Raw genomic sequence first — 22,383 nt, forward strand, 5'->3', positions numbered from 1 at the left:
AATGTGAGAGGTAGTAGATTTGAGGATGCTATGCTTCTGTCTTTAAAGAAGGAGGAAGGGGCCATGAGCCAAGGTATTTAGGAAGCCTTCAGAAGATGGAAAAAGCAAGGAATGAACCATCTGATCCTGGAGACTCTAGAAGAACAAGTCCTGCCGACACATTGATTTTAGCCTCATGAGACCCAGGTTGGACTTCTGACATTCAAAAATATCTGATAATCCATTTTGGTTGATTTAAACCATCATGTTCATGTCAGTTTGTTATTTTTGCAATAAAAAATGAATGCAGTATTCCTGGAAAATAGTAACTACATGTAATAAAAATTGTGATACAAAAAAAAAATAAGAAAGAAAACAGTAACTACAACTCACAGCTCCATCATACAGTTCTTTCCCTGAAGAAACATGGCACTTACTATACAATGTACTTCCTATTTTCTCGTAGAATATTTTTTAAAAAATATTGCTTATTGAAGATGTTCAAAATAATCTTTATTGTTTTATCAGGACATTCTCATATAAACCCCTTTTTCCTCTTCCTGTGAGTGTGTGGAGGTGAAGGTAACTTAGTGCCTCTGCCTTGATTTGTATTTGTGCACTAGTGATTTTACTTTCTATTGCTTTTGCACCATCAATGCAAATATCAATGCAGCAGAAGATAATAAATGTTTTAGGATTTGGGTTGGATGGTTTAAGACCTGGTAAACTGCTAGAAAGTATTTAGGAGATACCCAGGAGACCACAGAGTGCTGGTAGAACTACATTTGACAAGCATCTTTTATCTGCCTCTCATGAAGGAGTGAAAAAAGCCAAAATGTTCTCTATAGGCTGTGACCTCAGACTTCTGGAAAATTCCCACTTCTTTCTAATAGCCTTTTTGTACCAACTAAAAAGGGGGATTGTCACTGAGGTAGTGAAGGAGGGTAGTAGGGTTAGCTCTAGAGAGGATGTTACATATTAGGGTTACTGAGTATGTCCCTCACAATTCAGTTCAAGGGCTCCGAATTTTGCAGTGGGGCTCAATACGTTGCAAATGAAAATTCTATTTTCCAAGGATTCCTGGTTCTGCTTTTAGCATGAGTTAAATATCACTTTGTATTAGTTTGTAGGGCTGTAGTAATAAAATGCCACAGCAAAGTGGCTTAAACAGAAGGTATTTTTTTCCTAATGGTACTGGAGCCTGTAAGTTCAAGATCCATGGGCCAACAAATTCAGTTTCTGGTGAGGCCTCTCTGCCTGCTTGCAGACTATCACCTTCTCATTATGTCTGCACGTGGCCCATCTCTATGTGTGCATGGAGGGAGGTGAGGGGATCTCTGGTGATAGGGACAATCAGTTCCATAGGATTAAGACTCTCTGCTCATGACTTATTTAACCACAATTACTCCCTTAAAGCCATTGTCTCCAAATACAGTCACACTGGGGTAAGGGATACAACACATAGATTTAGGAGGGTCACTATTTAACCTACCATACTCCCTAGATACTCCCTAGACCATATTGCTCTTTGGAAAAACCAGATATATCCAGGAAGCAATTTTGAAGATGTTTTATTATAACCCACTGTTAACTCTGTTCAGAAGGGCAGATGTTTCCCTAAAGAAGTGGAGCAGTAAAGTGGTACAAATGAAAGGCCCTCTGCGGCCCAAGAACACAGAAGATGCTGGATCTTTGTGTTAGTTTCTGTATTTTACCTCCTACATCCTGTGGCTGTGAAATAAATATCACTGACCAACTAATGAAAGGCTTAGGAGACAACTTGGATGTATTTGGTGGTAAAAAAAGCTTCAGGTAAGAAGAGCTGAGCCATCATATCTGCAGTGTTAGGGAAGGAGGAGGGTTGTTTGGAGTATCGCTATTGTTTTTTTCTTGCTATATGGTGTTAGACACATTAACTATAGCCTCATTTCAATCTTTTCTGAAATGAAGATAATAAAGTATCTAATATTTATTTTGAGGTCCAAATCATCTAACTCTATTTTGGAATATATTTTGCCTTGTGCCATTTGAGTTTTGATTCCATTTAAAAGAATGTCAACCTGAATACAGGCTAGTGATTACTAGAGGGAAGGGAGTTGGTGATAAAGGGGGTTGGATTTGGCCCATGTATACCATATGCATGTGCAGAACTATCACATCAAACCCCATTATTAGGTAAAATTATTGTGTGTTAATAAAGTAATGAAAAATTATTAAACAGTTGTCAACTTAAAATACAGACTTTAATTCTGCTATAATCATTAACTTAGAAGGCTTTCAGAGCAAGTGGAGGTAGCCTGACAGTGAGGGGAAGAGTAGGGAGGGAGAGTCATGCCAAAGGCAGGCACAGGATGCCTTCCTTGTGCCTCCCCTGACTTCCTTACACCTCTCCTGCCTTCCTTGCACTCTACCTGCCCTTCTTTGCACCTCTCTCTTTGCCCTTCCTCACATCTCAACTACCTTTCTTACATCTCTTCTCATTGTTGAAAGTCTGAGCTGAGACTCTGTCATTCCTATCTCTGGGATTCCAGGGAGGGTTTCATTGTATTTTCACAGTACATTATGGATATCACCTGCTTCAGAATCACCCCGGGGTGATTGTTAAATATGCATATTATATACTCCACATGCAGATTCCTGGTCCTTCCCTGCAGACCCACTGAAAAGCATCTCAGATGCTGGATTCAAGGAGTTTCATTTGTTAACAGGTGTCCTACATGATTCTGATACATATTCAAGTTTGATAAAAATGGTTGTAAGCTCTTTGTGACTCAAGTTCCTCATCTACACACACATAAAACATGTCTTATTAGATGTTGTCAGATCAACTTTATTGGGTTTAAATGATATATTTCAATTATTTTCAAATGATTACCTCCTGACTAAAAGTTATGAGGGTCATGCTTTTACTCTCAAGAAATCAGCTTACTTATTCTTTTTTTTAGTTTATCTATTCTTTATTTAAAAAATTAAATGCATAAGTGGAGAGACATCACTGAATGGAAATTGCATTTAGTTTTTTGTATGATTTCCTGCAATTTAGAAATGGAAATATTCACTATCTTGCTCTGGCCAAAATGTTCTCCTGCTGATGAATTAATTTGAGATGCAAGGCATAAGATGGAACTAACAGAATCGACAAACATGCAAAAAAGTTGTCTGTTGGAAAGAAACTCCAGACATCCACGGAATAGCACAAGTGTGCTTAGGACAGAGGGGGCACGTAGGGAACTGCTGACAGCAGATCAGGGACTGTATGAATGTAGTTAGAGGAAATTGGATCCTAGCAAATGCTTTGCTTCAGTCTGTGGAATCGTTCTGTTCTCATTATCATCACCAGATGACAGTTTAGGTCTTCCTTGGCACATGATGCGGAGCTGGACCCTGCACTCAGAATGATCAATTTTCCTAAAGTGAATTCCTGCACTGCCAGAAGCAAGGGACAGTTTCCAGAGGACTGCAGCTCCCTCATATCCCAAACCCCGTTTTCCTAGTTGATGACCCTATGTCCTGGAATTTTTTTTTTTAAGCCTGGACCCAATTTCATGTAATTTTATTCTTTTCAATATAACAAATTACTCCAACTAAATCTAACATAATTGATTGTCATTTATGAGACTGTAAACATATATATATTCATAAATCAGAAAAAAAATCTCCCTTGTCAGATCAGACTTTCCAAACTTAGAATCAGAAATTAGGGTCATCTAAAAATTTAGGGGAAAAACAGAAATATATATTGGTCCTAAAATGGGTAAGTAGAATTTACTGAACAAAGAACATATCAAATGAACACAGACATTAATGTTAAATACAGCATTAATTTGTATAAAGATGTATATGTATTCCTGCTTCTTCTAAAAGTACTTTAGTTAGCTGCTCCATCTTGGACTTTCAACTTTCCAAACTGTGAGCTAAATAAACCATTTTCTATAAAGCACCCAACTTCAGGTATTTTGTTATAACAACACAAAATGGTCTAGGACATGGTCCCTCTTGATGACCTTAGAACCATTGAATAATTTTTCTTTTTGCTGGACTTTTTAGATGATTATGATGTCTCAATCAAAAATTAGAATGTCTGATCTGATGTAGGATATATTTTTCTGATTTGTGCATTTATTTATTTGAAATATCTTATAAATGGGGATGAACTATGTCAGATTTAGTTATAAATTTAATGCATCACTTTTTTCTTTTTCCCTGTGTATTAGCTAAAGGCTTTTGTAGATCCCTGTTATGGTGACTCTTGGCAGTCCACATGGTCCCTGAAGCTCTAACTGTTGATGCCACACCACAGGCCACACTTGAGACACAGAAGTATCTGTGAGGTTGTCCCTGGTCCCTTCTACTATAATTATTCCCATTCTGGTATCTAAACCCCTCCCTCAAGTGGCTCTGCTGGAAATGAGAAAACAAGACCCTCTCCTCATTTATCTTCTGATCCAAGGCTGACAGAATCCTTCTTACATCTAATAGACAGAGTCAATATCCGCCTTTCAAATCTTTGCCCAAGACATTGTGTCTACATCCCTAATCTCCTCTCTAGTCTGGAACACAAAACTTAGAGAGGCACATTCTTTAATTCTGTTTTCTGCCCTGCCAAAATCTTCCTTTGAGGTGGCCAACTGGCTGGGTACTGGGAAAACAACGAGCATAACGTAGAGTAAGATTCCAGAAGTAATACACTACCTTCCTACTTAAGTGTGCTATCTCTTGATATCTTAAAATTTCCCTGGTGTGATTTTTTTCCAAGTGTCTTTCCTCCCTCTTGATACATATTCTGGAAACTAGGAACAGTTCTGCTGTCCTGATGATCTCCTTGCAGTCTGTTCACTGTTGACTGGTATATATCCAAGAAACTACTTTCTTGCTTTTGGTTCCTTTTGCAGAACTCAGACTTTTGAGAGAGAACTTAAGCACGAGATTATAAAATGTTATTGGTTAAATCTTATCCCCCCAAATATGTCAGGACTTCAGAATATAGGGTTATTGTAGATTTAATTAGATGAGGTCACATGGAAATAGGTTGAACCCTTAATCCAATATGACTGTGTCCTTATAAGAATATGATCATATGAAGATGGGCTATAGGAGTGATGTGTCTATAAACCAAGACACACAAAAGATGGTCAGCAAATCACGTGGAGATTATTGAGTTGTGTGTTTATTTATTTGAAATGCCTTATAAAATGGTAGGAAGAGTTAAGGAAGGGTTCCACCCCAGATTTTAGAGGGAACTGACAACTTGATTTTGGACTTTGAGCCTCCAGATAACATTTTGTTGTTTTTAGCTACCCATTTTGTGGTATTCTTTTATGCAACCCTGGAAAAATAAAATGTAAACTAAAATATAAACCATTGATTTATACCTTAAATATTTTTGTTTTAAAAAAATTAAGCATGGTCTATGGATGTAGTTCTGTGGTAGAGCATGTGCTTAACATGCTTGAGGTCCTAGGTTTAATTCCAGCACACACACACACAGACACACACACACACACACAAACACACACACAAATTGACTTATAACATACAATTGTAAAATATATAAAGTAAAAATACACAAATTTTAAGTGTAAAGTGTATGGTTCAATGTTTTACATGTACACTTCAAGACTTTTCAACATACACCTATGTAACTGTTTTCTAGATCAACAGGTATCTCCAGGACACAATGAGGTTGTTTTGGGCTAATTTCTAACCAATGATATCTTCCCTGACCCCATGAGGTAACCAGCATTCTGAATCTCACCTTTCTCTATAAGTTATGCTTATCCTTGAATTTTACATAAATGGAATCATAACTATGTACTCATGAGGCTCTGTCTTCTTTTGCTTAAAATAATGCCTATGAGATTCATTCCTGTTGTTGTCTGTATCTGCAGATCATTGGCTTTAGATTTAAGAATAAGGTAGTTCTCCACATTGCTTTGCACAAAAATTAGCTCCTTTTTGATTTTACTATGTAAAATATTACTATGGAATAGCTTCATTTTGTGATATAATTTTTGTGAACTGGAAGTGACTGAAGCTGTCAGCATAAGAGTTACAATGACTCTGATTTTTTAAAAAAAACTAATTACACTTGTGCTTGACATCTGCTTCTTAAGAGAATGAGATCAGTCACCATAAACTAGAAGGGATATGCATGTAAATTGCACACATCACTGAAAAGGGCTGTGTAGAACTCTTGCTGATTTCTAAAAAAATTCAGGAGAAAAGCAGAGACAATGTGTTAAAAAAAAAAAAAAAAGCACAGTACATTCCCCATGATCTAGCAATTACACTTGTGGAAACTTATGTGAACAAAAAAACAAGATATGAAGATTTAGCTACAAGGGTGTTATGTTTATTATTGTTTATGGTGAGGTGGGGAGGCAGGGAGGAAGGAAGGGAAAGAAACGAAAAAAAGAGAAAGGCAATAAAAGGTTTGGTAAAAAATTAAAATTAAGGCACATTCATTTAAAAAACCAATTTATTATTATCCTCAGATTATTGGTCCTTAGATTTAGTGCATTTCCACATGAGGTCAACAATAAAATATTTTGTGGGACTTATCTATGTGTTTTAGAAGAATACCTAATTCTGTGAAAATGTTGCCTATATATGGTTTATTGGTAAAATTGTTAAAAAACAATAAACACTGGATGGTTTCATTTTTATAACAGTTGTCAATACAGAAGAAATCTAGGAGGTTAAATGCCAACATGTTAATTAATAGTGGTTACTAGTTGGTAGGCATGTAGATTTTCTTTTGTGTTTTTGGCTTTGAAATTTTTGATATTGTTTTTTAAATAAGGAAGTTATTTATTTAAAAGTTATGGGAACTAATCACCTGATTTGAAGGCCACTGTTCACTTTGCAACAGACAATTTTACCTGAAAGCATAGCATCTGAGATAATTTTAACATAGCCCACTTCTAGAGTGCATTATTTAGTATAAGCAAAGTTTAACTTTTTTCTTGGTTACATGATTCTTAATGTCTCCAGAAGAATTCTACCTTTTATTTCTATTTAAAAAAAAGAAAGAAAAACAATATGCAATCATACCTTGGTATTTCTAAGGGATTGGTTTTAGGACCCTTGAGTATACCAGAATCCTCTATGATAAGTCCCTTATGTAAAGTAGTGTAGTATTTGCATGCAATGTTCCATATACTTTATTTTTTTTGTTCCATATACTTTAAATCATCTCTAATTACTTATAATACCTGATACAATGTAAATCCTATGTAAATAGTTGTTATACAGTATTGTTTAGGGCATCATGACAATAAAAAAGTTTGTATGTGTTCAGTAAAGGTGAAACCATCATAGGCCTGACTGCACCTTGATTTGGGGTGAATCTGCAGGTGTGGAACCTATGGATATAGAGAACTGACTGTTGGAATAACTTTCAGTTTACAGCTAGCAGCTAGCAGCTATGAGCAGCTCAGAGTGCTTGAAGAATCTACACTTGTTCACGTCTGATAGGAACGCCTGTTCCTGATAGGAACAGAATGGGATGTTCTGCTCTAGCGAGCAGTTAGTGAAACCACATCCTTAGCACTTGTGGTTAGCGTTGCCAAGCTGCCAGGCCAGGAAACTGATAGCAAGGAGCTTCAGGCATGGAACGTCTAACTTAGAAACCTGCTCCCCTAGGGACAAAGACCCTTCCTGATGATAACAATATTTGGAGCATCCTCATAGTGCGGTTACATTAGGCATAAGATGATTGGTTTATGGATACTATCTTGCTTGTGTATGATTGACAGGCACGCCCCACTCAAACCCTATAACAATTGTTTGCATTCCAAAAATAAACTGAGCCACTGGACAACGACCTGAGGTGGGTCTCCAGCCAGTTCTCTCACCAGCTCCCGGAGTCTGTGTGTTTATTCCGCGTCTCTACCACCCACGACAAGGTAGCTGAGCAACTAGTTGACCAGAACCACAGCAACTGACTATATATTCATGTCTATAAAAGCATACATTCTAGCCTAGCATGTGAGAAGCCCTGGGTTTGATCCCTAGCACTGCAAAAACAGAGCAACAAAGACATTCAAGTGTACTATATAAACATCATGAGCAAACTCACTTTTTGTTTTAACATAATGTAAAGAACTGGGAGGGGAAGATCAACATCTACTGCCCACCTGTTACTTTGCTTTCTTCTGGAAAAAAGTGGCTGTCTCCATCTTGGAATTGGGGAATGAGCACACTTAGGTTTACTAGAGGGAGGGGACATTGAAAGAGGGCAAGGAATTGGGATGGGAATGTTATATAGCCAAATATATATAACCCCTCAATCCATATGTTGACACCTAAGCCCCAGTGCAATAGTATTAAGAGGTAGGCCCTTTGGGATGTGACAAGTTCATGAGACTGGATGAGCCTGGATGAGCCCTTATGAATAGGATTAATGCCCTATACAAGAGGCCAGAGAGGGCTTGTTTGCCTATTCTGCATTGTAAGGACACATAGAAGGTGATATCTATGAGGAATGGGCCCTCACCAGATGTCAAATTTGCTCATGACTTGATCTTGGACTTCCCAGGCTACAGAGTAAATAGTAAACTTCTGTTGTTTAGAAATTATTCAGTCTAAGGTATGTTTTTTATAGCATCTCAAATGAACATTTTCTGTTCTATGATTTTTCTAGGAATTTCAATTTTGAATGTTTCAAAGATGGACCCCAAACTATAATTTTAGGTTGGGATTGAACATGAAGAATTCAGACCAATGGGTCCTTGTTGAAGCACAGGAATCTGTCTGAAGGCTTGGGTATGAGGAATGAATGACCAGTGGCCTCTGAGGCTGTCTCCCAATATGAAAGCTGGGATGTGCATTTTTACTTTGTCATTTCTGATGTTTCTTGTTTTTGTATCTTTTTTTTTTTTTAATGTTGTGTGTCTCTCTTGTCTCTTAGAGATGAAAACAGATGTCTGGTTTGGTGAGACTTTGTTTCAACATCTGGTGTTCACTACATGTGAAATGCATTGGTTTTGTTCTCATCTGTCCTCAAAGTTAGTGCACGTCCACATCCACCAAGGTCAACCATTTGATGGAATTTTGCAACCAAATAAAAATATTCTTTTCTTAATCTTTCTTTTGTGCTCACTGTATTCATCGCTTAAACTTTCCCAGATTCCCTCCTTTCTCTCTCTCTTCAAAAGCCAACCCTATGGAAATATTAGATGCCTAGATTTCCTAAACCCTGTCTAGGAAATTTTAGTTTTGACTTTTTTCCTTCCCACTTAGCTTCTCCATCAACTCCTGTTTTTCAAGTCAAGACTAAGAAAGCAGCAAATCTCTCCCCTCCTCATTCTGGATGTTTCGTTTGTTTCCAGCCATTGTTAACTTGCTTGCCTCATCTTGATAGGTCTTTGAGTCTCATCTGTTTTCTTATTAGGCAGAGATTTAGAAACTGGCCCACATGAAACATGTTACAGGGATATGCTACAACAAGATGCCTAAGGATTAGCATGCATGTGCTTCAACATGTTCTAACCTGCAGAGTTCTCAAGAACTACAATGTGGTCCCCACTTTGTGTGTGACCATGAGTTCAGGAATGGCTATCCCTATCACTTGATGACTAGGGCTCTTTTTTGTTGGAATTAAGTTCATTGCACAAGCTGATGGCTACTACTGATGCAGTCTTACTGGGGACTCAGTCTTAGGGGACCTTCCTCTGCAATTCTGCTCTTATGTGCTTCTGGCAATTAATCTTCCACTTGTTATTGTAGAGCATTCTCCATGGGTTTTAGTTATTTAGAATTCAGATGAAAGACTTGGCTTGTGTAGTCTTTTTTTTTTTTTCCTCCTGTAAGTCGTATTTTTCTGTTTTTACCATTGACGTCTGCTTTTGTAATCTTATCTCTTCTTTTTCCAATTGACTTTCCAGTGAAAGTGACCAAGTTTGTGGTCATATTCATGAGGTAGAGTTGCCAGATTTAGCAAATAAAAATACAGTGCAACCATTTAAATTAGAATTCCAGATAAACAGCAAATAATTTTTAGTGTAAGCATATCCTATGCATTCTTTGAGACTTATTTATACTATAAGATTATCATAATTTACTTCAAATTCAACTTTAGCTGGGTGTTCTCTATTTTATCTGGCAACCCTATTCTCATCTGACCCTTTGCTCTACTGAATCAACCGTTTATTAAAGAAAAACTCAAGTGATCAAGCCCAAGCAACTTGTGACCACAAGTTGTTGGTGTGGAATTAAAACTTTTGATGTAGGTGAGTTTCTGTTTCTGGAATTTGATGGGCTATCTATCTAACCCTCTGGGGCTTCATGCATGATGTTCTTTATGTCTGGAATCATCCCTTCCTCCAACCCTCACTCTCTTGCTCTGGCTTGCCCTCTGCCTTGTCTGCCTAGTTTCGCTCATTCTTTTAAGTTTAAAGTCTATTTTTTTCCTTTGGGAAACTTTCCTTGATGAAATAAATATGAGGAGGAAGCATGGGTCCTCTGCCTGTGCATAGCATCCTGAACTTCCCCCAGCTCTCCGGCTCACTGCGCTCAGTGTGTGAGGAGGGGCCTAAATCTGTCTACACCATTACTGTTTCCTTAATATCTAGCATAGTCCCTGAATGAATGAATGAGCAAATACATCCAGAAGCCCAGGGTTTGGACCAGGCAAGTCAGTGAACTCCAAGAGTTCCCAATAAAAAAATTTCATTAGAGAAAGTTAGGAAGAACATGCATGATTTTGAAGAAGGGGTAATTTTAAAAGGAACAAATGCTTTTCAACTGTATTGTTCTCCAGTGAGGATCCATGGAGTCATGCATGGGGTCTCAGGGCAAGGGGACTCCAGAAGGAGTCATATGTGAAATAGCCATTCATCTAGAGCCTCTATGGATGTTGATGATCAGCTCTTCAGTAGCAACTGCTCCAGGAATGAAGACTGTGTCTTGGGAGTAATAGCCTGGCACTGAGTGTGGGCAGCTGTGCCCTCATCTTTAGCAGGTGCAGCTCACAGCTCTGGATTCCTCTGAAACAGATACCATCAGGTCAGTGAGCTGGAGAACAGGGGGAAGGGCAGACAATGAAAGCAAACACAAGCATGGAGTTCCCGAACCCTCAAAGGCTCCTAGGGTTCTTCAAGTGTTATCTGAGAGAGGACTGGGTTTTGGCAGAGTAGATGGAGAACACCACCAGGAAATTCAACTGTTAATATATAGTGGCCCTATTTTTACCCCCTAGATGACCCTGGGAGTCATCTACTATCCATATTTGCCACTTCTTTGTTTAGAACATTCATAAATAAAGATGATGGCTAATTCTTCCTTCTGCACTCAGCGGGTAGTTTATAGTTTCTTTTTGTAATTAAATTGTAGGCTCTGAAGGAGTGGAGAATTTTATGAGGCAGAGGAAAATCTGATAAAATGGCCTTGTCCTCACTTGAGTTATGACAATATGTCACATCAGGATGTTATTCACCAGCAATTTCAGGAAAAATGATTTGCTTCTTGCTTTTAATAGAATAAGACTTTTTGAATAATTACCTACACTTTATTCTAATTAAAATAGCCTGTGGTGGTTGCACGAAATAGGAAAGCTAGGGCCCTTCCAGTGTTGGATTTGGGAAAAAGAAATGAATTAAGGATACTATACTATGGACACATTCTGATGTCCCTTAGGATGGCATATTCTTCTTTTTACTATAGAATGTAATGCCAACAATCACATCTTCCCATTGAGACAGTAAATTGAAGTAAAACGATGTTGTTTACAACAGTTTTATATTTGGTTTGGGCTATAATTGAAAGGCAGATGGTTGAAATAAATGAGCAGAAGAAGGGTTAGTTAAGATACTTATGATGAGAGGAATTAGTGTCTCACTTTCCTTCCAAGTCTATTTGCAAACATGAATTTACATAGGGATGTGCCATTTGAAAATAAGGATGTAAGTCTGACAGTCTCTCTGCCCTCCTGGTTCTCTTAATCTATGTCACATATATAGCCACCTGGGAATTTTTCAATCCACCTGATTCCAGAGAACCATCCTGTGTCAATTAAACCAAAATATCTAGGGTGGGGTCCAGCCATCAGTTTTTAGGATGAATTAAATTTCCCAGGTGATTCTAGTATAGCCCAGCTTGAGAGAGATAATTCTGGAATATACAAAACTATTTTCAGATCTGTGTGTTGACAATAGATTTCAGGAAAAGACTGTAGGTCTCTGAGAGATGGCCCACCAGGAAGGCCTGGGAGACTCAGCAAGGTGAAGGTGGCTGGTGCTTGCGCCAGTCCTCAATCCTGCCACCTCTACATGTATGTACTGTCCCTACTACTGAGCCAGCAACAGGACCTTGTGTACCACACACAATGACAAAGGGCCAATGGCTTATTTTATTCTATTTTCCCCTCAGTATCTTAGGAAAGTTTTTTGATGCTTAATAATCTACTAAATGAATGTGGATTCATGAAAAAGGAAATAATGAGCCAAATCTGGCTCCCCAAATGAATGCACTTATGTGTGCATATGCACACACGAGAGCAAGCAAGATAAGAACAACCACAGCATCTTTCTTTTCCTGATATAAGAAATAGAAAGTCTGGTAGCCCATTTTCAGAATATACTATTCAGTCTTAATTGGATCCAACTGTAACCATTTTAATTATAGACCTCTTTGCCCTGCCCTAATTTTAAAATTAGCCAATCACATAGATTGAACCCCCAAATCCTCCAATCAGGGACAGGACAGTCCTGCCTTAGGTATATAAACAGGTGGACTGTCTACCCAGGCTGCTTGTTAATCAGGTTGCCTCCCTCGCTCTTCTGGCAGAAGCAAGGTTTGCCTGCCCACCCACTTTGCAGCATGTGTTTGATTTTTATTTCGAACACTGAGAACTCAACGTGACCAAGTTAAAACAGAGAATAAAACATTTGTTCTTGGCAGAAATATAACCGTCTGGATGGATCAGGTGAGGTTCTGCAGGAGCAGGTGTGGCAGGAGGTCGGGGGAAGGGTGGGGAACAAATGAATGGCAGAATTGCTTCTGTGGTACGTGTGGAGTCTGGATGTGAAATCCTTGCTTAGCTAATCTTGTTGCTAATAGAGTATCACTCCTTCCCCTCACCAGCACCTCATGTCCACAGTATGGGATTCCAGGATAACTATGGGAAGCAGCGACTTGTTGGTTTGGAGAATATTAGGAGATTTTGTCAACCACATTGATTCCACTCCATTACAAGGGAGGCAATGTCCTGGCCCAAGATTGACTCAGGGAAATTTTCTTGAAGATTTTGTGTCTCAAAGTGTTTACTTAGGTGTCCTCCCAGTCCCACCCACTTAGTCGTTAGACAACTCTTATTCTGTTAACAGAAAAAGCCGGAGGGAGAAGCGTCTGTCCTCGTGGCAGGTCTGACTCCATTTTATGTCCAGCCCTGTAGCAAGGTCTGCTTTCCCCTGGAAAATTTCAGGGCATCTAAGTTTTACAGGGATTTGAGTCATGAGTCCCTATTTGAGGGTCCTGTAAATTCATGGGCAAGAAAGTATGGAAATAACAATGTTTATCTAAAGCCTTTGGTTGGCATAAAAGAAGGAAATATAATTTGCAATCATCTGTTCAAGGCTATTCCACTCTGAGAAAATATTTATTTTATGCTTGAATTACAAAGGAAGATTAAACACTTGGTTGTTTTCTTTTTATTTCACCATTAGTCTTCCTTTTAATTCCTATTCCAGCTGCAGCAGCTTCAGACTGCCACCTAAAACATCAGTGATCTTCATTATCACTAATTATATAACACGGTTTATATGGCTTATGTAGTCTTGCTGTGGGAAACTTCTGTGGATCCTCTTATTTCACAGGGTGACAGTAACAGCTTTTGGAGTGATAATTTGAACCTTGAGCAGTACCTCTGGGGAATGAGGTGGGATATTGTTCATTCCATTCCAAATAAGGACTCTAATAACATTTGGAGAGTGAGTCTCCTGTAACATTGCTGGTATTTGGTTATTGATATCAATGGGAAGCAGCTGTTACCTATCAGCTTGTGAAGCCCATTTTCTTGGCTTTCTCAGTGGAATACAGTAAATAAAGATGTCTTTGTATGGCTCTTATCAGTTTAAGGCTAGGTAAGGATACCATAAGACTGTATTCATGGAACTTTCAATCTCTTTAAGGAAATATGGAACCTTCAGTAGGAGAAGACAGCTTATTATGCATATCAAGATGAATGGTTAAGAACATTAGTGGTTAGGATCAGCTGTGGAAACTTGTTTGAAATAATTAGCATCTGAGAGTGGTCCTAAAGGCTGGGAAGGATAAGAGAAAATGAGAATGATATATGCCATTCTGTTGGGGGGGAATAATTAAGCAAAGTTATAGGGGTGGGAGAAAGGATAGTATATTTCGGGGACAATATGAGACTATTACCATATTTGTTTCTGAAGGCTGCTGTGAAAAATCACTATAGGTGTGGTGGCTTAAAACAACAATCGTGGAAAGTAGAAGTTCTGGAACCCAGGTGTCGGCAGGGTCAATTCCTTCTGGAGACTCTAAGGGTCTGTGTTTTCCTTAGCTTTTGGGGTTGTCTGCAATCCTTGGTGTTCCTTGGCTTGTAGAGGCATCACCCAAACTGTCTTCACATGGTCTTCTTCTCTGTTATTATTCTTAAATCCTTTTCTCAATTCCCTTATGAGACATTTAGGTCCCGTGCTAAACCCTGGGTGATGACACCAGAGATCCTTAATTTAAATACATCTGTAAAGACCCTGTTTTCAGATAGGACCATATCATAGGTCCTAGGGGTTATGGGCTAGTACCTGGTCACATCTTTTTTGAGGACACTGTCAATTTTCTATAGCTAGTCAAAGAGGGTAAGCTTGGTTGGATGGGACAGTTTTGTTTGTCAGGTTCTAAATTTTTTGTATTGTAATGGGGATTCTAATGTTGGCCTCTGATCAGTCAAAATGGACATTTTTTGGGGGGGAAAATTGTGGGATGGGCTCACATGGGGACCTTTGCATTGAGGACTGAGGGAAACCCCTTCTGAAGGGAAGAAGAGTCAAGTTGCATAAACTGGGTTTAAGAACCATCTGTCACCTTCCAGTAGTAGGAAGCATGTATACAGTAGGAAGCTGCATACAGCATGGAGTGATTTGTTCCAATTGGCCTCTAGCTCAATTCTCCTAGATCCTGCTACGGCCTTCATCCAGAGACAAGGTGAAGTCTGTCAAACACTGAGGTTAGAAGGAAATTCTGTGTTGTGTTGTAGTATAATGGAATTACAGAGGGAGAAGATGACTTCTCAGTTATTTGGAGCATCAGTAGAGGAACAAGATACTTAGGAAATAACAGATATTTTTTGTTCCCGTTACCTAAACATTGTAATCAAAGGGAACCTGGAGTCAATGTAGCCAACATCAGGAGCAAACAAAACGAGTTGAAATGAGGTGATTAACCTCATTTCAGGAATACCATACCTTGTCTTTCTGGATGCCTACATTTTGCCTAAAAGTTTGTGTGTGTATCTTGTTTTTCCAACTGTGTTGCAAACTTCTTGAATAGTGCTATATTTTAGGTTTATGTCCCAATAGCACAATGCTGAACATGCCACATATACTAGGTAAATTCTTGCTTAATAGAAACAGACTACTGATTGTCTCTGTCACCTACTGGACTTCTTAATCTTTTCAGCATTAAAAACAAATAGTATTGACGACAGTCTTGATGTAAAGTGGAATGATGACTCCCATCCACTGTGGGTCTTCTCTTGCCTTGTAAATTTCTGGGCATACTACTGCTCAGACATGCTATGATTGGCTTGATAGAGTCAGGAGAATGGGTAAGAAGGTGAGAACTGATGAGAGCATCAAAACTCACTAAAGGGCATCACCCAGCAGCACTTCCATTTGTATAAAAAACAACTGGAGGATAGAGTGTACAAAGGTTGCATGCAATGTAAATCTAAATTTAATAGCTGAGACTTAGCATGGAGTCCTTTAACATTTGGATTCATTTAATATTTCAGCCTTTTTCTTAGAAAAAAATAAGTTTGTTCTGGGAACTCATATTTTCATGGAAGTTCCACCAAAATCTACATGCATCTTTTGTAAAAATTATAAATTTTACGTTATTGCAACAATGGAACAATACAATAGTCTTGTCAGACTTATGAAAAATAGTTGCCTATAAATTGTGCCAGCTTGCTATTTAATATTACCACTAAAGAATAGAGAGGAAATAGGACAGTAGGTTAACTGTGGTTGACAACAATTAATTGAATATTTGGAGATAGATGGCAGAGAGGTTTTGAATGTTTCAACACAAATACACAATATATGTCTGAAATTATGGCTATGCCAATTGCTATGACCTGATCATTACACATTGAATATGTATACCAATTCACACTGTTGTCTGATAAAAATGTACAATTACTATATTTCAATTAAAATGGATTTTTAAAAAGAAATAAACAAGCAGAGAGGGAAAAGTTTCCTTAAAACCAAAAGAATTCAACTAATAGAGTAAAATATGAGTTCCTACATATTGAGTTCAGTGAGTTCAGAACTCTTGTAGTGAAAACTTCAATATTAACAAGATAATTTGGAATTACTTCATCTACCACTTCTTTGGTAGGTTGTATAAAGTCAGGATTAGCAAATTTTGGATGAAAAAAATACTTCAGGTCCCAAGGACATCTTATAACCAACGTCAATGGAAAATTCTTTCTTTGAGATTGTCTTGATCCCAGTATACTGTTTAATCCACTTGGCCCATCTGTATCATACTTGTTAAATTCTTTTACTAAATCTGGGCAGACATAACTATAGCACTCCTTTACTGTCATAGATATTTCCAGGGATTGTGGTGGAGGAATTCCTACTCCTCAGCCTCTGAGCAGCTGCTGAATGAAATATGTGATAGCTCACCCTGTGATTGGAACGTGCTTACCAGTTGCCAACCACATATCCTTCAGTCATAGATGGACAGAAATGATGCCATCCTTACTCCCTATTCCCATACTGGTCAGTGGCTGTTTTCCTACTTTGTTCTTGCCTTTGCAGAATCCCATCTGCCAGATTATGTACAAGTTGAAATATGGAAAGACTCAAACAATATTTCAGTAGCATATTCTGTTTTCTTGATCATTTAGTGGAGGTTAGTCAAAAGCAAGTAATGACTTGTAGGTTCTGCTATAAGTATTTATGGATCACTGCTCCATAAACCTTTCCATTGACAGTCTTCAATCCAACCGTGATGGATTGGCCACTTTGTGGTAAATGTGGCTTTTCCTATTAATCCCCAATGAAGAAGTCTAGGACACCAGCTCTTTTTACTGCCCTGTTTTGAACTTGCTTGACCAATTTTGCTAATTCTTCAGTAGCATAAAAGAGTAATAAAGGGATTGACATGGAGTTTAATAAACCATGGTCTGTATTTGTAGCATGTTCCAGTTTTGTATACCTGGTACCACAATCTGCCACATGAGCTGGTAGCTGTCCCGTCATCTTCCTTCTTTCCTGCTCCTGCTCATATGCTGGCTGTTTTGTGCTGCTTTGTTTCTGAGGTTGATGGTAGCAGATAGGGACTATCTAACCCTCCTTGGCTGGGTTGCCCTTCCTACACCTTCTTCTTACGCAGCCTTTTCCTAAGAAGCTGATGGACCATTGGTGCTCATGTGCGCCAGGCCAGGCTCAGTATTCTGCTTAGTTCTTTTGAATGGAAGGTTTAGGGGCAGCAGACTAATACTTTGATAGACTATTATTTGGTTTCTAGGTTATTGTTTGCCTATTGTTGTAAACCTGTTGTTTTTCAGGCTATTTTTTGCTCACTGATTATTTTTAAAACCTAAAAAGCCTAGTCTAGACAAGGCTGTTACCCTTAATGTTGGCTAGAATCTAATACAGATAAATTAGAAATAAAGTATGAAAAGAGCCAAATAGAAAGCAGTGCCTAGACTAAGATCACTTAGGAATATAAAAGTGGTTGGTGTTGGGAAGATCTTGAATGGTGCAACCAAATTTAGCCACAAATTTGTAATGTTTGAGTTGAACAAGTGGGTAGAAGTTGATATATCTAGAGGAAGAAGGAGAAATTGAGTGGTTAGGTACATGTGTGAAAAAGTTGAATCATGCAGAGTTTATTGTACTTAGTGTATTTTAACCAACTAGATCTCTGGACAATATTCTCAAACTTGCATGCACATTGAAATGACCATGTTGTTAAAAATAAAAAAAGGATACAGCTGTGTGGGTCCCATTCTGATCTCTTGGATCAGAATGTCCCAGGGTGGCATTTGTGCTTCAGAAAGTTTTTAGGAGATGGGTGGAAGAAGTAATATTTGAGCAGAAGGAATTGTTTTGCAATGTTCCAGAAACTAGTTTCTACAGCTGAATAACAGGGAGTTGGCCTGAAGAATTAATAGTCCAACTCATAAAAAGGAAACAATTTGCTGTTTTCCACTGAGCAATCAAGATGAAATGAACTGAAGAAGGTAGTTCTACATTCCTGGCATGTTTAAGATCATGCAAGTCAAAGAAGTCATGGGAAGGAATGGGACAAGAGGAAAGCTTTGAGAAACACTGAGCAGGTCAGAGGTGGCTGTTTGTCCCTACCACGGGCCAGTCCTTGTGGGGTAGCTCCTCTTGGAGGAAGGTGGTGTTCCAGAGGAGAGGGGTGGAGATGGTCAAATGACAGTGCAATCCAGTAGAGAAAGAACACAAGAGGAAAAAAAGCACAAGGATTAACTTAAATTTTTGATGTTGTGACTGGAGATGCTACCATCTTGTGAATCCTTAGGAAAGGAGAGTTGGTGAGCAATGAGAATTACAACTGTATACTATGTGTTTGTGCTGAGTTGTAGGTGCATGTAGGGTGACTGCCTTATAAATTTGAATATCAATGTATCTCTATTTTATTTTAATATATTATAGTGAACTTAACTTTCCACAAGTTCAGAGATTTTTGCCTATTTTGTTGACTGCTGCATCCCCAGCATCTGTAACAGTGCCTGACGTATAGTAGATGCTTGCAGATGCTCAATAAATGTTGAATGAATAAATTAATTAAAGGTAAAATTAAGAACCTTAAAATACCTGAACCCAGATGAATTCTATCCAAAGAGGTTGGGATCATACATCATTGTCTACTTAACTGAAGTGCATTTAAAATGGATGTTGAAGTTTGGTCTGAAAGCTAATTGCTTATCTTCTCATCTGTGTTCCTATTCTTTATTAGGGAGAGTCAAAATCTTTATTTCTTCCCAAATAAAATAAAAATTTTCTTTTAATCATAGTAAATGTAACTAATGTTAAATGCTTATGGTATCACTCTTCCAAGGGCATTACCCTTTTAAAATTGAAGGGATGATGTCTTAGTGACAAATTTGAACCATTTAAAAACTTTTTTGTAGATGGACAGAATGCCTTTATTTCATTTATTTTTACATGGCTTAAGGATTGAACCCAATGCCTCACATGTGCTAGGCAAGCACTCCACTCCACTGAGCTACATATAGTCCCAGGCCCAAATTTGAATCAGTTTTGTAATGGGAAAATACTCTTTTAAAGGTCGAATTTTCCTTGAAAAATTGAAATTCACAATTTAGAGAAATATAGTGCAAAGTGATTTAATATATATTAGAACCCTGAACAGAGGAGAATCCTCTCAGCAGTAAAGAAAAGGTATCTGGGCTTATCCAGGGTAGAATCTGTCTCCTTGTTTCTTCTTTTTTGAAGTGGCAAAGGCTGATTCCTTTCTTGACCTGGCTCTGAAGAATATGTTGTATGTGTCGGCAGTTTTTCCTTTTGCTCATGAAGGAGTCATGCTGATAGTAACCTAGATCTCATAGCATTCCTCATTTGATTTTGGAGTGACTAAATTAGGTATCATTCCAGCAATAATACTTGAAGCATTTGCCTTGCTAGGGGAAGGACAGCCATAAATCCCAGATATTCTACAGGCCACCCAGAACTCTGGTGGGTCATAAATGGGAAATCACCACTAAGAAACAACCACTCGGGTTTAGGTGAGTCATGGTTGCCAGATGCTGGCAAGATTTGACAAGAACATCAGTCATCATTTCTAATGTTGAGGACTTGCCTTATTGTGCAGAGTCCCCATCAAACACATGGCTGCAATTAAATAGCTTGTCTACAACAGCAAGTTTCATGGAAGTGTTTCCTTGGACTTCTCCTATGCATACCAATGAAGTAAAAAGTCCTATTTCACTTTCTTTAGAGACTGAAATATAAAGATTATAAAGAACAGGTATTATCAAAACATAGTAACTCCTGAAAACAGTCTGTGGCTTAAGCCAAATGTTTTTTTTTTTTCCCCATGAGTGAGTTATCTAGTATTGTGAATTTCTGCAAAGTCTGCATAAACTTTGGCCTTTGTCTTCTTATGCTGTTTGTAGATTGTAGTTGCTGTGACATTATTTTCCTTTCAAATTGGAAAGTTGGTAGAAATACTTGGTAAGCTATGAATTTCATTCATGTTTAAACTATCATGATTTCCAAAAAAGTTTAAAAAAATTACATTTGGCACTACTTACAATAAGTATTTAGTGCTTATTGATTATATTTCTGGTTACATTTAACTTAGGATATTTTTCTTGTCCAAGGCACACATTATTATTAAAAAGCCAATTATTCCTTATGCTTGTATTGCTGCATGCTTTGAAGAAAGGGCTCTGAAGCTACCAAGCAGAAGCCAGGGCTAATTCTGTGATTCAAATAATGCCAAAGGCACTTCTGTTTAGATAATCGTGTGAAACCAGGTGGGATTAATTAGGCATACTATATGCTTACAACTGAGGCGCCAGCGTTGGTTCTGTTCCCATGGCTTCCTGGCGCCACAGTTAATCTCAGAATTTTCGATGGTAATGGTAGAGTCCAGACACACCACCACATCAGGGAACTTGGAGAGCTTGAGCACACTAGAGCCAGGTACCTCCCCGCTACCAATCTTTTGCCCACATTAGAAGAGGAATCACTCAGGAACAATAGGACAGATGGTGTTCTTGTCCTATGGGTGAGTGAGGGCAAAAGGACTAAGTCTTCTGCATGATTGTCAGGTTGGGGTGTCTTCTGCTGTTGCTCCTCTCTTGGGCATTTGTTTATGTCCTCTTCCTCCCAACAATACCTCCACTGTCACCACTGCACATTCAGGATTTGGGGGTGGTTATCCAGCTTTACCTCCTGGATCTAGGGGTATATATGATCCATTGAACCAGCCGTCAGGTCTTGACATTGGGACTGGGATGGAAGTGACGGAGACAAACAAAGGATAGGGAACAAAGAGCCACTGATATTTTTGTCAAAGGCAAGGTCAATCTGGTGTACAAAGATATGTCTGACTCCTGTAGGCCAAGGGATGGGGTGGAGAATGAGCACTCTGATATAAATGTTGGCAACTTGTATATCAGAGGTAAAAGATGGCAAACCCTGAAGAGCCAATGATGCGCTGATTCCTTCAATTTCCCTTGGTCCTGAAATGTGACTGTTTTGAAAACAATTTTCATTTTCCTTTTTAAGGTTTTTTCATCGTTTATAGTTCCTTACAGTTTAATCACTGGATCTGGGACCATGTTACATGAAACGAGGACTTGGGGACCAATTCGAAGGAGCTTTGCCTTTCCCTTCTCACCTTCACGAGGGATTTCCATGCACTTGTTTGGGGAGTATCCCTAGTACAAAAGTCTAGACACTGAACTTCAGAGGTAGAAAAGTCCTACAGAAATACATAAGGTTTATACATTAAATGATTATGTCTAAAGATACATACTTAGATACGAGTTTACTTATGCAATCAGGATAATTGGTCTCAATGAGAAGTTATCTTAGCTCTGGCTGCTGTAACAAAGTGTCAATGACTGGGCAGGTTTAACAATAGGCATTTATTCTCACAACTCTGGAAGCTGAGAAATATATGATCAAGATGCCAGAATTTTCAATTCTGGTGAGAGCCTCTTCCTGGCTCCCAGATAGCTGTTTTCTTGTTGTATTCTCACATAGGACCGAGAGAGGGAGGGAGACAGAGTGATCACTGTTGTCTCTTTCTCCTAAATGGACGCTAATTCCACCATGAGGCCCAAAGCTAAGTTTGCATTTAAACTTAATTTTCCAAAGGCTTTCCCTCAAGTATTGTCATATAGGGAGTCAAGGCAATAACACATGCAGTTTTGGGGGGGGTCACAATCATTTAGTGCATAAGAAGCAAGATATAGGTAAAACAGCTTGGGACTGGGTTCCAGTTTCCCCCTGACTACTGGGGGAATGTTCCCAGCAGTGTGGGGAGAAGACCAAATGCCCTTATCTAATATGTTGGTCAGTAGGATTCTAGACCTTCAGGTAAATACAATATAGGTGTATGCTGGCAGGGGAAGCATGTCCTATGGGTGTCCCTAGCAGGATGTCCTTGAAAATTGACATATTGTTGGGTCTGATA

The sequence above is a fragment of the Marmota flaviventris genome, chromosome 8 (assembly GCF_047511675.1).
Source record: "Marmota flaviventris isolate mMarFla1 chromosome 8, mMarFla1.hap1, whole genome shotgun sequence".
Classification (NCBI taxonomy): Eukaryota; Metazoa; Chordata; class Mammalia; order Rodentia; family Sciuridae; genus Marmota; species Marmota flaviventris.